This window comes from Lissotriton vulgaris, chromosome 6 (genome assembly GCF_964263255.1).
Source record: "Lissotriton vulgaris chromosome 6, aLisVul1.2, whole genome shotgun sequence".
In the NCBI taxonomy this organism is placed as follows: Eukaryota; Metazoa; Chordata; class Amphibia; order Caudata; family Salamandridae; genus Lissotriton; species Lissotriton vulgaris.
The window spans coordinates 400921396-400937961 of NC_141694.1; positions in this window are offsets into that span (position 1 = coordinate 400921396).

The window sequence follows — 16566 nt, forward strand, 5'->3', positions numbered from 1 at the left end:
AACGGACAGCCTGGTGGCAAGGTTGGTACTGAGGGGGAGGTTGATAGCCCCTCCAATCTCTTTGTCTGGGGTACTGGGATCTCTGTTGTCTTTGACCCCCCCCCTCGGTCGTAGGTACTTCTGGTGTCCGCTTGAGTTGGATCCGGATGAGCTACAGTCTGATCCAACGCTTTCGTTATCACTAGTGTTATCATTAGACAGATAACCTTCTTTGGTATAGGGATAGGCTCTTTCTGGTGTAAAGCGATCCTTGTCTTTTTTTAGTTTGTTAAATTTACTTTGAATAAGGGTCAGTTCAAAGTCAGAAATCTGCTGTTTCAGCGCCTCTAAACATTTTTTGAAGGCACTCTGTGTTTGGTACGTCTTTAACTGTACTTCTATTTTCTGGATGTCAACCTTGAGTTCCTGTGCTATTCTTGTGGCAGTTTTTACTATGAGGACCAGCCAGTCTCTGGTACAATGCCATGATATAAGCGACTAGTCCTTCTTGAACTATATGTCGTTCTGAAAAATAAATGGCTCATTTTTCACAATGAGACCTTGTGGGGCTAGTTTGTTCCTTAGGTATTCGGTCATCAACAGACCGCAAAGCGCTGCCTTGATTTGTGTTCTTCTTAGATTAGTTAACTCATCCCAGTCTGCCACACTGGAGCCTGGGTCGATGTTACGTAGGCCTTCAAAAGGGTTTACTGCTGCCAGGATCCTGTCGATTTCATCCTCTCCAAAAGTTAGACCATTCTCGTACTCCATTCTGGAACTGATTGGGTCTCTATGGTATGTGTTAGTTGTAAAGTGTGTGCTATGTGTATGGTGTATCTCAATATGACACCCACAGCTGTGCGCTGTCTAGATCAGAAACAGTAACAAAAAGAGGAGAGAGAGAAAAACCATGGATTCGTTCTCCCTAGTCAAGTCTTCATAAACAAAAGGAATACACTAAAGGGTAAGTGTGATCCCTACAGTGGTGGGGAGCACGATGTGCTCTTAAAATACCCCTCACACATCAACCGGCCCCTTGGTGTCATGCTTCATCATTGGGGTCTTCGCACCCCTCTACGGGATGCGGCGTGCTACGACCTACATCCATGCGGGAACACTTTTTATCAGACTATGCATGGTGTGTGTAGGGGTATGTACAGTGTCGGTGAGTAGTGAGGTTTGTAGTGATATAAAGTGATTGTTAAAAAGTGCCTGGCTAGTGAGGTACAAAAAAATCTTTAATGATCCTCCTAGCCTGGCTATTAGCATTGTAAATTACAATGTTTTTTATTCATGTTTTAATTACAAAACAGATAAATAAACAGCATTGTCAATCACAATGCAGACAGCTGAAACTCTGGCAAATGCGAGACCTATTGCATTGCGAATGGTTGTTTTTGTTTGCAGTGGAGTGACCAGTTAGAAAATTAGAGTTAGAGATATTGGCGTTGTAAATGTAAATATTTATGTGTTATAGAGTATAGTCGGTGTATGTCGTGTGTAGTGGAATTATGTTGCTACAATCCAGGTAATGTGAGCATTTAAGAAGCAGAGGTGCTGTTAGGATGGATGGGTTGGTGGAATGATAGCTATATGGATAGTACATGCATGGATGTCTGGGTGATCAGTTGAATGAAAAGATGGTAGGTGATGCATGGGTAGGAACGTTACAGATGGTTAGTATGGAAAGAAAAAGATGGATACATAGGGAAAATATTTATAAAAAGGAAAGTTTTGTACTTTATTGGACCTTTGATCAAGACTGTATGATATATCAGGCTACATGGTGGCCCAGATCTCAATAAACATAAAATACCATTTACAATTCAGAAGTTGTTGCTGGTTTTGTGCCTTTACCCGAAACTATGCTTCTTGGATGCCTACCTAATCTACTGTCTTCCAACACAGTATTACACTTGGACGCTGGTTTCACACGTTCAAATCTTAAATGCTGTGTTCTATCAAACCTTACAAGAGACAGTTACTAATTATGACTGAAGGAAAAGTCTGACAACTGGTCCCATTGATAGCACTTGCATGTAGTGTTCTGCAAGTTTTAAGGACACATTGACAATGCCCTGTTGATGAACACAAATATGCCCCTCTGTGCCATTGAGACTGCCTAATATAGGCCTATTTGTAAACTCTCTGGTGCATGTCATGCACACAAAAGGCATGCTACATGTTTCTGGAGCCTTGCAACTTGTACCCATGTGAGGACAAGAAAGGGATTTCATGACTGGCACAGCTGTGGCAGCATTACGGTCTTTTTGTTCTGAGGACTGGCACCGTATTTGACAGGGTCTATTATCATGGGGAGGATTTCAAATGTATAGCCGACCTGGTCCTTGACTGATCTCACCCACCACTCAGAGACGTCCCGGCACACAGGGTAGCTAGGGAGTTTAAGGCCTGGCAATCACACTGAGGGTTGGTGGACACTTGGAGAACTACACACCCAGTGGACAGAGAATACTCCTACCTCCCACGTGTACATGACTTACATGTCTGAATACAGAATACCCAAGCACACCAATATCATTATTTCCACATAGGAGGGCGCATAGGTATTGTTACACACAGATCAATAATTTTTCAACGCCCTGTATCCAGTAAATCCATTAGAATCTCAGTAGAATCAATTAAATAGTCCAGTCAAAGCTTCTGTCTTGAAGTCTGTTTTTTAATTTCCACAAGTTCACGAGAATCCAAGTAACAGCCGACGCGTGTTTCGCCCACAGGGCTTTCTCAAGGCTGCAAGGAAGATGTTCATCCATGTCCATCAGACACTGTATAAGTTTCAATCATATTGAAACATTTAACCATTTATTGGCATGCAAAATCCCTTGTGATAGTAGCAAATCATTAAGTTGTTACTCATAAGACAAAATATTTTTTGTTTATATATATGCAAGACACCCTTGTGGACAGTGTCTCCCAGGGACCGGCTGTTTATGTTGGTGGAAAGAATAAAGGTGAAAGAAGGAGAGCCTAGTACATTTAGAAAGGCGAATTCTGAATCTAAACAGTGGCTCGTTGTTTATACTTAGTGAACTGCGTAAAAATGTAAACACCATATCCATCACCTAGTGCAGTTCACATGCGCACGATCTAGTGATATTTCTCACCTTAGTATTCTCTCTTACGACCTGGAAGTAGTGGAAATAATTCCCTTAGTTATTGTGTCCCTTAGCGATATATAATACTCCAATTTTGCGCAAAAGATTGGACACATTCGTAGGTCAGTAGTGACTGTTCAGGCTTCAAATCATATTCTGTAAGGAATGGTAATACCATATCGTTTGTCAATTTGAATCAATAATAATCATGGATATGTTCGATCTCGTTATCCATTAATCTGTCTCTATATTCATTTAATGCTGGCCCACAGGTCACTAAAGAGGTTACGTATTTTAAGCCATGAACCACTGTTATGCCATATATTAATAATCTATAAAATATCCACAATGGAATTGCTGAGTAATCTCTTCCCTTTTATGTAATGAGACAATTTTTTTAGATTAGAAAGTTATTTTCAAAACATTAATAAAATTAACATAAAAAACTGCTCTTTATGTTTGCCAACATGTTAACAGTATTGCCCTATTCCCTGATGAATTTAAGAAGGGCCTTACCGGCAAAGCATTTGTAGAAGTGTCAATAAGTGAAGTCCATTCAGGCTTGTTGGCCGAACCTCATCATAATGGCAACGAAATCAATAGGATTATGATAGATCCCAGAGTCTGCCGACCGGTGTTAATGAAGCAACCATCATTATTTGGTCATGGAAAAGGGGAGACAAAAAAGTATAAATGTACGCGTTAGCTCAATTGATGCTTGTTGACCCCAAATTCCATCCGTGTAAGTCGGATGGGGTTACAGCGTACACGCGCTGTCTGTCGTTTGCGGCACTGATTCGCAGTGTGAACGCAGTGTTGAGTTACCCTTTGGTAAACTCGTACTTTCATTACTTTGTAACAATCTCACCTTGTAGTTTATGGATTGTTGCCCATGGTCTGTCCTCGGTGAATTCGTTCGCGTATTTCAGTCGAGCCTCGCGTTTCCTGGCGGTTTATTTTAAAGTCGCGATGCCCTTGTTTGTTTTGAAAATAGAAAGCGGACTTGCAGTGTATGTTTACCCACTAATCGTCTATGTGCCGGAAAGGACAGTCGCCATTTGTAAATATGTAAATAAGGTATAGATGTCATATACTTCTTGGTTTTCACCTATTCCCTACTTTTTCCGAGGGATTAAACACAGTTGTGATAAATCATTTAAAACCAGTCGGAATCCGTAATTAACAATAAAAAATCATTTCACTGCATAGTACTATCTAAGTTGCCATAGAAGTATCATAAGTCATGTCCCTTATCGAGATAAAAACGAAATGTCTCTAAACTATGTTATCGATATTCGTATATAAAGAAAAAAGAAAGGAAAGATATTTCTTTGTGTGGTATGTCCATGATAGGACCGGCTAAGTCTAGATATGTTCAATTTTACATCTATTCCACCAACATAGCTCGCGGACCCATAGGATCCCATGTCCACTGATACAATCTAAATAGGAGAAGGTTATTCTCCAAATTATGAATATTGAGAGGAAAGATCTTTACAGGCAGTGTTATATTCACCTTTGTGCACAATTTTGATTCTTATCAATGTTTCATTTATACAGTTGAGATCACATTATATTACAATAAGTTATAAAATCTTTGCCCATACCACTGAGTACAGGGAGGTCTTTTCTTTTACAACTATAAATCCACATTTGACCAATGACGGCTCTCATTTGCTTGCTTGTCATAACAAGTCTGTGCCAGTTATAGAAATTCATGAAGGTCTTTTGTAATGTTAATACCATGTTCTACCGCACATAACCTGATAATCCAAAGGCTTTCTGTCCTACGTAGACATGATACTTGGTCCCCACCTCTTGGCCCCATGTCAATACTTTCTATGCCATGCATTCCAAGCTTGTGTATATCATTGGGATTGTGCATGTTATTGCAGTGTGCTGCCAGTGGGTATCGTGCATTGTTGTTTTTGATGGCGCGTATGTGCTCCTGAATTCTATCTTTAAGGGGTCTGATGGTACTCCCTATATATATCTTTCCGCACATAGACACAATACAATAAATCACAAACTTCGTGTTGCAATTTATAAAACTATTGATGTAATATGTCTTTTCTGTGTTATACTTGAACTCAGTTTTTTTATGTAGCCCAAAACAACATATGTTGCAATTTCCACAGCGGTAAAAACCCTTTTGTGTTCCCCGTAGCCAATTCTCTTTTCCTAATGGTGGCACAAAACTCGGGCACAGATGTTGTCTCGCATGTGTGATAATTGTTTTTTTGCCAACTACAGTATTGAGATCTGGGTCATGGGTCAGAAGATGCCAATGCTTCCTCAATATTTTGAATAAATCCGTACTGGCACAGGAATAGGGTGCAATAAAATTCAATTTCCTGAATTTTTTTCTTTTTGTTCTACCATTTTGACTGGTCAGTAGAGTAGATCTTTTGATTTGATTCACTTTTTGTCTGGCTAATTTAATACTGGCAGGAGAGTAGCCTCTCTTCACAAATCTGTGTTCCACATTATCAAGTTCTCTATCCAGAGCTGACTCCACACTACGATTTTCGCTTGATGCGTAGCATCTCGCCGAATGGTATGGCATTTATCTGTGATGGTGGATGTGCACTCTAAGCATGGGCGGAAAATCCGTTCCGCTCGCGGATTTTGCGGATTTTCGGTAAATTCGCAATCCGCGAACGCTCGCGAATTTACCGAAAATCCGCAAATTCACACGCAGCGGATTTTTTTTTCTTGGTGATACAATTTTCCGGCGCGCGGCGTTCACTTACCGTCATTCAGCGTTTGCCGAGTTGTTTTTCTCGATATTTTGCAAGTGCTGCGCTATTTTGGATCTTGCTGCGGGATCCCGTGGGAGTTTGGCGACCACGATTACTTCATCGCGGCTTGCCACCTTGCACAGCGAGAGTTTGTCAACGCCAGTACGCCGTGATCACGTATCGCGGGCGTTCGCAATTGCGAACACGTAGGTGCGGCGGACAGCAACAATCTCGCACTCGCGAAAATACAAAATTTGCAATTCTGCACAAGAAATCCACTAGCAAGCAGCATAAACCTTCTGGAAATTATGATTTTTATCAGAATAACTTCTCAGGTTGACATTTGCCTGCACTTTTTTTTGCAAGGAGTCCATTCTAGGGGGGGCGCGGAAGGAAGTGCCCCACAGTCTCCAACTTCCTGTTCCTGTCCAGCAGGCTCCTCCCAGTGCTTTCTTCATGTGCTGGTCACTTTCATTCGGATTCTTCACCTGGAAGGATTACTTTTTGTGGATGCTGCTGGATATTTGGATTTGAGGCCTTTTTGACTTTCTTTGGATCACTTTTGGATTAGAAATTTCACAAGTAAGTTTGGGGCATTACAGTTGCTGCAACTACAATTTTGGAATTTTCGATTTTTGGGCTGTTGTTGGGGCCTTTTGCCCAGGGGTACTCAGTGGTGGGTGGACTGAGTCTTTCTGTGGGGTCTCTTTAATAAAAACATCATGGAGGGCCTGGATGGCTTGGGATTGTGCTGATTTTTCTGTAATTTTCGTTTTTTTGGGCTGTTGTTGTGGCCTTTTAACCAGGGGTAGTGAGTGTTGCATGGGCCTAGTCTTTCTGTGGGGTGTCTTGAATTTAAACATCATGGAGGGCTTGGATGGCATGGGATTGTGCTGATTTTTCTGTGTTTTTCGATTTTTTGGGGTGTTCATGGGGACAGGCCATGTGGGTGGGGGCTATTTTGAGTGCTGCTACAGGCAGGCCATGGCCATATGCTGGGAGGCAGGGGGCCATTTTGAATGCAGGCAGTGTTCTTAGGTCTGCAACCATTTTGCTTAGATTTCAAACTTTATGCCCAGGGGTAGTGAGTGTGGAATGGGCCTAGTCTTTCTGTGGGGTGTCTTGAATTTAAACATAATGGAGGGCCTGGATGGCTTGGGATTGTGCTGATTTTTCTGTGATTTTCGTTATTTTGGGCTGTTGTTGTGGCCTTTTCACCAGGGGTAGTGAGTGTTGCATGGGCCTAGTCTTTCTGTGGGGTGTCATGAATTTAAACATCACGGAGGGCATGAATGGCATGGGATTGTGCTGATTTTTCTGTGTTTTTTGATTTTTTGGGGTGTTAATGGGGACAGGCCATGTGGGTGGGGGCCATTTTGAGTGCTGCTACAGGCAGGCCCTGGCCATGTGCTGGGATGCAGGGGGCCATTTTGAATGCAGGCAGTGTTCTTAGGTCTGCAACCATTTTGCCTAGCTTTCAACCTTTATGCCCAGGGGTAGTGAGTGTTGCATGGGCCTAGTCTTTCTGTGGGGTGTCTTGAATTTAAACATCATGGAGGGCCTGGATGGCTTGGGATTTTGCTGATTTTTCTGTGATTTTCGTTTTTTTGGGCTGTTCATGGGGACAGGCCATGTGGGTGGGGGCCATTTTGAGTGCTGCTACAGGCAGGCCATGGCCATATGCTGGGAGGCAGGGGGCCATTTTGAATGCAGGCAGTGTTCTTAGGTCTGCAACCAATTTGCCTAGCTTTCAACCTTTATGCCCAGGGGTAGTGAGTGTTGCATGGGCCTAGTCTTTCTGTGGGGTGTCTTGAATTTAAACATCATGGAGGGCCTGGATGGCTTGGGATTTTGCTGATTTTTCTGTGATTTTCGTTTTTTTGGGCTGTTGTTGTGGCCTTTTCACCAGGGGTAGTGAGTGTTGCATGGGCCTAGTCTTTCTGTAGGGTGTCTTGAATTTAAGCATCATGGAGTGCATGGATGGCATAGGATTGTGCTGATTCTTCTGTGTTTTTTCGATTTTTTTGGGTGTTCATGGGGACAGGCCATGTGGGTGGGGGCCATTTTGAGTGCTGCTACATGCAGGCCCTGGCTATGTGCTGGGAGGCAGGCGGCCATTTTGAATGCAGGCAGTGTTCTTAGGTCTGCAACCGTTTTGCCTAGCTTTCAACCTTTATGCCCAGGGGTAGTGAGTGTTGCATGGGCCTAGTCTTTCTGTGGGGTGTCTTGAATTTAAACATCATGGAGGGCCTGGATGGCTTTGGATTTTGCTTATTTTTCCGTGATTTTCATTTTTTTGGGCTGTTGTTGTGGCCTTTTCACCAGGGGTAGTGAGTGTTGCATGGGCCTAGTTTTTCTGTGGGGTTTCTTGAATTTAAACATCATGGAGGGCATGGATGGCATGGGATTGTGCTGATTTTTCTGTGTTTTTCGATTTTTTGGGGTGTTCATGGGGACAGGCCATGTGGGTGGGAGCCATTTTGAGTGCTGCTACAGGCAGGCCCTGGCCATGTGCTGGGATGCAGGGGGCCATTTTGATTGCAGGCAGTGTTCTTAGGTATGAAACCATTTTGCCTAGCTTTCAACCCTTATGCCCAGGGGTAGTGAGTGTTGCATTGGCCTGGTCTTTCTGTGGGTTGTCTTGAATTTAAACATCATGGAGGGCCTGGATGGCATGGGATTGTGCTGATTTTTCTGTGATTTTCGTTTTTTTGGGCTGTTGTTGTGGCCTTTTCACCAGGGGTAGTGAGTGTTGCATGGGCCTAGTCTTTCTGTGGGGTGTCTTGAATTTAAACATCATGGAGGGCTTGGGATTGTGTTGATTTTTCTGCGATTTTCGATTTTTTGGGGTGTATAACTGAACTGATGTTCCTCTGTCTTCCATTGCTTTTAGGTGCACAAGACTCAAGAGAACCACCAGTGCCAGGAAGAAGTCCTGCAGCGGTGTGTGTGTGCAGCATAACGTCACGCGACGTCACGTCTGGCCACAGACAACTCTGCAACTCGTGCAACTGCAGCCTGCTGTTCTGACCTGCTCTGAAGAAGATGGCCCCAAAAAGAGTTCCCCGTAGCTCCTCTAGCAAGAAAGTTACCAGTAAGGAGCAGAAGAAGCAAGTTACCAAGGAGACTGGTGTGCCGCACACCACATTTTTTGGGAGAAAAAAAAAGTACGCCTGCAGCAGCAGCGGGATCTGCTGGGGACCAAGCTGGGAGCAGCACCCCCGCTCCATTGGGCTCAGTGCCACCACCACCCCCACGCCAACTTAAGCCCAAGCCCTTGAGTGCTGCAGAGGCACTTAGTCTAGTTGTTCAATCACCATTGACCAGTGATGTTGGCTCATCGCAAGAAAGTAGCAGCAATGTCCCTCAATCAACACAGGTTGTTGTAACTCATCTGACCAGTGTTGAGCAACCACAGCCGCAAAAATAACCACAAGTGCAAGTACAAGCCCAAGTACTTGTGGAAGGAGAGGCAGCGCAAAGAGATGCACAAGCAGATGTGCATGGAGGGTCACAAGTGCCCACAATAGTTGTTCCTCCAGAAGTAGGGGCACATCAGGAAATCGACAATGAAGCCGAGGTATCATTTGAGGAAGCCACTCCTCCTGATCATTCATTGTCTTCCTCATCCCTAGAAAGGAAAAGATCAAGGGTGGCGTCTACATATTCTTCAAGCACACCTCCTTCTGATGATACGGATCAAAATTGGGAACCAGCACCACTGCCGTCTGAGAGTGAGGCGCACCATGATCTGACAAAGGTAGTTAAGAGTAAAAGGAAGCTCGTCCAACGTCTCATAGTTATGGAGTTTGATGAGGCCCAACAAGAAGTGGCGGGTACTGCTGCTGATGAAGACTGTCACGACGATGACCCAGTCATCATAAAGGTCACTGCAGCCCCAGTGGGCATGCAGCAAACAGACATTTTGACCCTAGCCCGAGAAGCTGCTGAGCGTGATGATGGTATCGACGAGGAGGCAATGGAAGAAACACCACAATCATTTGAGTTAACTAGTACACCAACACGTACCGCTTCCATATTTCTTCCTCACCAGAAGGGACCTCCATCCACCTCGACCTCAATTAGTGGTGGTGAAAGTGCAAAACGTACAAAAGTTCGGCAATCCACATCCTCCACTTCATCTGGCATTAGCAGCAGGACCACCACCGCCAGTATCGCCGGCTCCTCCGGCCCCCAAAGACATTTCAAGTCCGCAGTTTGGGACTGCCCAAAAAAGGAAAACCTCGCCATTTGTAGCATTTGTAAGCATGCAGTTAGTCGTGGTAAGTTTGGTACCAACTATGGTACCGGAGGCCAGAGAGGTCATCTTGAGAGACAGCACGCTGTCCAATGGTTTGCGCACCTAAAGGAGATCAAGGAAGCCCGAAGTGCAAGTCAAGAAAACGTTGATGTTTCATCTGATGATGACGAGGAGGAAGAAGACGTGTCAAACAGTTCACTTACATCCAGTACCCCTGTCAGCAGCACACCCCATGTGAGCCACACTAAGAGTGTGGGAGAGAGTGAGACACCAATGCGAAAAAGTTCATCAGCGAACGTAACTGGGTCGAAGAAGTCATCATCATCCCGTAAATGCTTGGTCCAGGGCAAAATTAGAACCATGTTGTTTACAGAAGCGCCATATGAACGCAACCACCCACTGACGCGTCTGTATAACACTAAGCTGGCTAAAATGCTAGCTCTGGACCTTCTCCCTTTTTCTTTTGTAGAAGGGATTGGTTTTCTAGATATTAGTGGGAGCGTTCTGCCCTAAATGGAAGGTTCCTAGCCAGTTCTATTTTGCCAGAGTTGCGGTTCCAGCACTACATGAAGATGTGCTGGAGGTGATTGGGGCAGCTTTGCAGAAGAGTGCTGTTCACACTATACATCTGACAACATACATGTGGACCAGTGGCGCAGGCGCTGATTACATGTGCATCACTGCACACTGGGTCTCTTTTTCACGGGTTAAAGCTAAGCTAAACGCAGGTGTTGACCCGGACCAAGTTTTTAAAGCTGCTTGGAAACATGCAACACTAGCCATGTTTTGCTTGGAGAAACGTCACACAGCAGAAAACATTTTGAATGAGTTTCACACAAAGGTCTTTCACTGGCTGTCCCCAAAAAAACGCCAGATTGGTTATGTTTCCACGGATATGGCGCCAATGTAGTTAAGGTCATGGAGCTGGGTCACAATTTCAGAGTGCCGTGTTTAGCGCACTGTATAAACCTGGTTGTTAAAAAATTCTTGAGTGATGAAGACAGTCCAGCGTGTGAGTTAGTGGCCACCTGCCGAAGAATGTGCAATCATTTCAGCCATTTTTTTAAGGCCCGGAAGCATCTGAGGAGCCTGGTACATGAACGCCGAATGCCAGTGAAAGCACTCATCCAGGAGGTTGGTTGGAACTCAACCTTCTACATGCTTGAGCGTCTGTATGAGCAGAATACGGTACTCGATCACTATTTCTTAACACTGGGTACAGCTCAGAAGGACCTGAGGATAGATGCGGTGCAATGGGACCTAGCTAAAAGCCTGACAGACATGCTTCATCCTTTTGAGGTCTTCACGCGTGCAGTCAGCAAGGAGGACTGTAATTTGGGAAAAGCTATCCCATTGTTGTGCATGCTGAAGCACCAACTGAAGGCGGTGTCTTCTGTGTTTCAAAAAGATGAAAAAAACCAAGACCCTTTTGTTTTGGCGGAGAAATTATTAGAGCGCCTACGTGGTGATGAACGTCTTAAAATGATCCACTCAGAACAGCATTACATTTGTGCTACTATTCTGGATCCACGCTACAAAAAGGCGCTGGCAGGCCGAGCATTCTTTCCTTTTGCTGATGAAGATGTTACAAAGTACAAACGTTGGCTAGCCTTGTCAGCCAAGAGGTTTGAAAGAGAACTGCAGCACATTGAAGGAAAAGGCAGTACATCAGCATCAGCAGGCCATCCCCAGTCAAAACAATCAACTTCTGCACCTGTGGCTATGGCACAAGTGACCTCTCAGCCGTTAAAGACACCGGCAACCGGATCATCTGCACCAGACACAACAGTAACATTGGATGCAGAAGAGGATTGGCTTACTCGGCTTGGGTTTGGTTCTCAAAAGGTCACAGCAAAAAGTAAGAAAAGTGGAGGAACCTTGGAGGACCTTGAGTCGATGGTGCAGGACTATCTGAATGACTCAACAGAAGTCTATGTTAATGCTGACCCATTGGCGTATTGGCATGGGAAAAAAGAATTGTGGCCACAGCTCTCCAACCTGGCTATAAACTACTTGTCTTGCCCACTCGCAAGCGTGTCTTCTGAACGTGTTTTCAGTGCTGCTGGTGGCATTGTAACTCCCAAACGGAGCCGCCTCTCACCCAAAAATGTGGAGAGGTTAACAATGATCAAGATGAATCAGCACCTCATACCACCAGATTACAAAGTACGAGAAAGCACGCCGCATGAAGACGAGGCGGACAGCAACGTAGATGAGGGAATTTGTTCTCTGTTCGGTGACACTGACCTCACCCTGCCTGAATTCGCAGAGTATGCTGAATAACTCTTATTCTTATTCCCTGACACCGAGCCCTGAAAATGAGACAATGAATCAATAACTTTCTTTTTCGTCCTTATTCACTTTTATTCCTGTGTGTCTGTCTTTCTTTGTTTTGCACAGTTAATTTAATTCAAACTTTAATCACCTAATCACAAAAACAAGCCCATCAGCAGAACTGTCTTCACTTGTTTGCTTATTGATTTGAAGGTGCCGCAATCTGCATTCCTCAGGTTCACAAGTTCAGAAGAACATGCTCCTCTATCCTCCTCCTCCAGACTCCTATTTCCCTCAAAGCAGAGGGCTGGATTACGCCCAATGAAGAAAGACTCAGCACTTGTTGGGGTGTTCTGCTTCTTTGCAGGTGAGTTGACAGCTCTGGGGCCATTGCTGGGAAGCTCTAATATCGTATAAAAGTGGTTTGGACCAAATCAGAGGCGGAATTTCTTTTGCGTTTTTGCTGACTTGCTTGCCTTTGAGGTGCTCTTTGGGGGGGTTCCGGGTGTTTGTGGGTGAGTTTTGAGGTCTGGGAGCACTGCTGGGACAGTCTAATCTTGATTGCATTTGCTTTTCAGGAAATCCGTGGTGGAAAACGGGAGTTATGACCAAGCTGCACAGCGCGTTTGGACCGAAGGCCGAGAAATATTGTAAGTATGAGATTTTCCTTTTTGGATGTTTGGGGGTGTTGTGCTTTTTTGCGGGTGGGTTGGCGGGTCTTGGGGCATTCCTGAGAAGGTCTAATACCGGATATTTTTTGCTATTTCTGACATTTTGCTCAATGTAGAGTTTTCGGGGGCCTGCTTGGGGGGCTTCCTGGTGTTAGTGGGTGGGTTTTGGGGTCTGGGAGCACTGCTGGCTATGGATACTTTAGATTGCAAGAGGTTTGATGCAAATCCATGGTGGCAGAGGGGAGTTAGGGCCTAGCTGCAGAGCGCGCGCTGAGTGATTTTGGAAATTGGCAAGAAAATGACTAAGTCCCCATTTTTGTACTTTTGCTTTTTGGCTGTTTGGGGGTCTTCTACTAGTTTTCGCCTGGGTTGACGGCTCTGGGGCTATTGCTGGGAAGCTCTAATACCGGATACAAGTGGTTTGGACCAAATCGGAGGCGGAATTTTTTTTGCGTTTTTGCTGACTTGCTTGCCTTTGAGGTGCTCTTTGGGGGGGTTCTGGGTGTTTGTGGGTGAGTTTTGGCATCTGGGAGCACTGCTGGGACAGTCCAATCTTGATTGCATTTGCTTTTCAGGAAATCCGTGGTGGAAAACGGGAGTTATGACCTAGCTGCACCGCGCGTTTGGACCGAAGGCCGAGAAATATTGTAAGTATGAGATTTTCCTTTTTGGCTGTTTGGGGGTGTTGTGCTTTTCTGCGGGTGGGTTGGCGGGTCTTGGGGCATTCCTGGGAAGGTCTAATACCGGATAGAAGTGGTTTGGACAAAATCCATAAGGAAAAGCCTTTGAACCCTAATGAACTTAGGGTTCATTAGGGTTAGCCCTAGCAGCAGGATTGCATGTGTTTCGGGGTGTTCTAGATTTTTGCAACTGAGTTCTGGGGTCTTAGAGCACTCGTGAGAATGTGTAATTTTGGTTGCAAGTCATTTGAAGAAAATCCATGGTGGGAAAGGGGGGATTTGGCATAGTTAAAGAAAGCATTTGCCACTATTCTTAACTTAGGGCTCGTTAGGGTTAGCAGTATTTCTATTGCATGTGTTTGGGTGGGCAGGTTTTCGAGTCTTGGAGCGATGCTGGCTATGGATACTTTTACTTGCTTGCAAGTGGTTTGAATACAATCCACGGTGGGTAAGGGGTATTTGGGCCTACTTTTACTTTCAAAGTACGTTTTGTCACCAGTTTTCTGCTAGGCCTCGTTTTTTGAGATCTGATTGGGGGTCTTCTACATTTTTGCGACTGGCTTTAGTAAGGGTCTGGGTGGGAGCACTGCTGGGAAGGTCTAATTTTGTTCTAAAACACAGTTTACAGTACACCTAGCTTGAGGGGAAAGATCCGCTAAATTAATTTGCCCATACTTATTTATCCTTCAAAAGTTGACTCAGACAGAGTACACACTTTCATAAATATTGTACTGTCTATTAGGAAACTCAAAATGTGACTTTTTGCACTACACAGCATATATATACCTTATATTTATTTATCAGTGGTGTTCTAATATCACTTCCTGTTTTTCGTTCAATAATTACAGGCAGTGCAACAGGGCATCTACAACAACATACAGATACAGTATCCATTGTTTTCTTCTATGAGTGTGACTGCATTTCTTGGATCTCTCTCTGCTTCTAAATTGATCCCTACAGCCATTCTTTAGGTTTTACTTCGGCTATTTTTTAAACCTAATTTAATGTAAGAAGTGTTTCTCTGAGTGCAGAGATAGGCAAGTGAAAACGCTGCAGCCCTGTACTGTCGCATTTTAGTACTACTTACTTTTCAGTAACAATGCATGCAGTAGTGCATGCACTTCCTTTATGTCACTTAAAAGAATTATGGTTAGGTTTGTACCCGAAGATTTCTTTATCTTCAATTATTGTTTGTCCATGCTGTGCTTTTTTTTTCTTCTCTCAACAAAACCTACCCAAAAAGAAACCCCCATTCCCATCCATTTTCCAAACCCTAACCCTCTTCACCCGGGCTGTGTGGTTTTGCTTGATGTGTGACTAAATGACATCAATAATTCCACACACTTGCTGGGGAGGATAAGTTCATAGCCACAGGCTGGTGAAGGAATCTGAGGATATATTCTAGACTTACTCAGCTTCAGTACTATTTCTTGTAGTAGTAGCCAATGTCAAAGAAATTAAACACAAGTACAAGTTATCCTTTCAATACTTTACCATTTATTAGGCTACATTGTGGCACTGTTCTAGTGTACTGTCACCTGCTATATTCTCTATCGTACCGTTGTAATGCTACAGTAAGGACAAACCAGGTTTTATTTTAGTTTTTTCCATAGGCACTGCCACTGTGTCACACCACTAGTACCACCGCAATGAGGAGGACATTTCATCCGCCCTGGATTGCCAACCTTAATCGCCATTTCCCGTGGAGCCAGCCCTGGGCCTAGCCCTACTTTCAAACACAAATTACAGGTAAGATAAGCGTTTGGTGGGTGGTAGTATAATGGAGTATTAGGAGAGACGAGAGATTGACGGTAGTACTACTAAAGTCCTAGGACTCTTGAATTCACTTACTCTGTGAGAGGCACTTAGTGTTGAAAACATTTAGCCATTTACACTTATAGGAAGAAAATGACACAGACTTAAGTTTCAGGAACACAAACTTTCTGTTAAATCCCCACCCACCAGACTCAAAAGCAGTAAAAAACAGGTATGCTCAGATAAAGTTTCAAAAAGTATATTTTTGTAGCCCTAACAAAATAATCACCCGCAAGACCTTCCCTAACCCCAACGATTTTCCTTCAAAAGTCCCAAAAACAACCCAACTCCCAATTCCAACCCTCCAAATGTCTCTGAAAAAGGGGCAAGGGACACTACGGCAGGCTGCTGTTCACTTTTGCGGCCAGGGCATCATACTCCTTGCGGAGGGTGGCATTGTCGGAGCGGAGGCCCTCCACCAAGGTCTTGTACATTAGGACCTCCTGCTCCAGGTGGGACACTTTGAGGGATAGGCAGTGCTGGCGTGCCTTGAAACGCCTGTGGGGGGCAGCTGCTGTCTTTGCTGCTCGGCGGTGGCGGTTGGCTTTGGTAGCCCTGCTCCGTACCGCTGGAGCACTGCGCTGGCTGGCAGCCCGTGGGGGCACGGAGGAGGATGCAGCTGTCCCAGTGGATTTTGTACCGGTAGACTGCGTGTCCTCCTCCTCCAGGGCCACCAGCTGCCGATATACGGCGACAGTGGCATCCAGCCTCCGTTGCTGGGCCATTCAAGCCAGCTCCCTCCTTGATGGTCTGTTTGATTTGGAAGGAGCAACTATATGAAGAAAGACATAGTCTGTAACCAATGCTCCTTAAGATTAACACAAAATGATTGAGCAGAAAGTTGTGTCACAGTACAAGGAGCAAATTGAAAGCACAGTACATAACTATTGAGGACAGTATCTATCTAACCTCCCACTTCTTCATCCTTGCTCTAACATTAGTGGGAGTTTAAGGAACAAATTCTACGAGCACTTTGGACTTCCATTACAGTCGACTATGACAGTACACCAGTCTTATTCTTCTTCT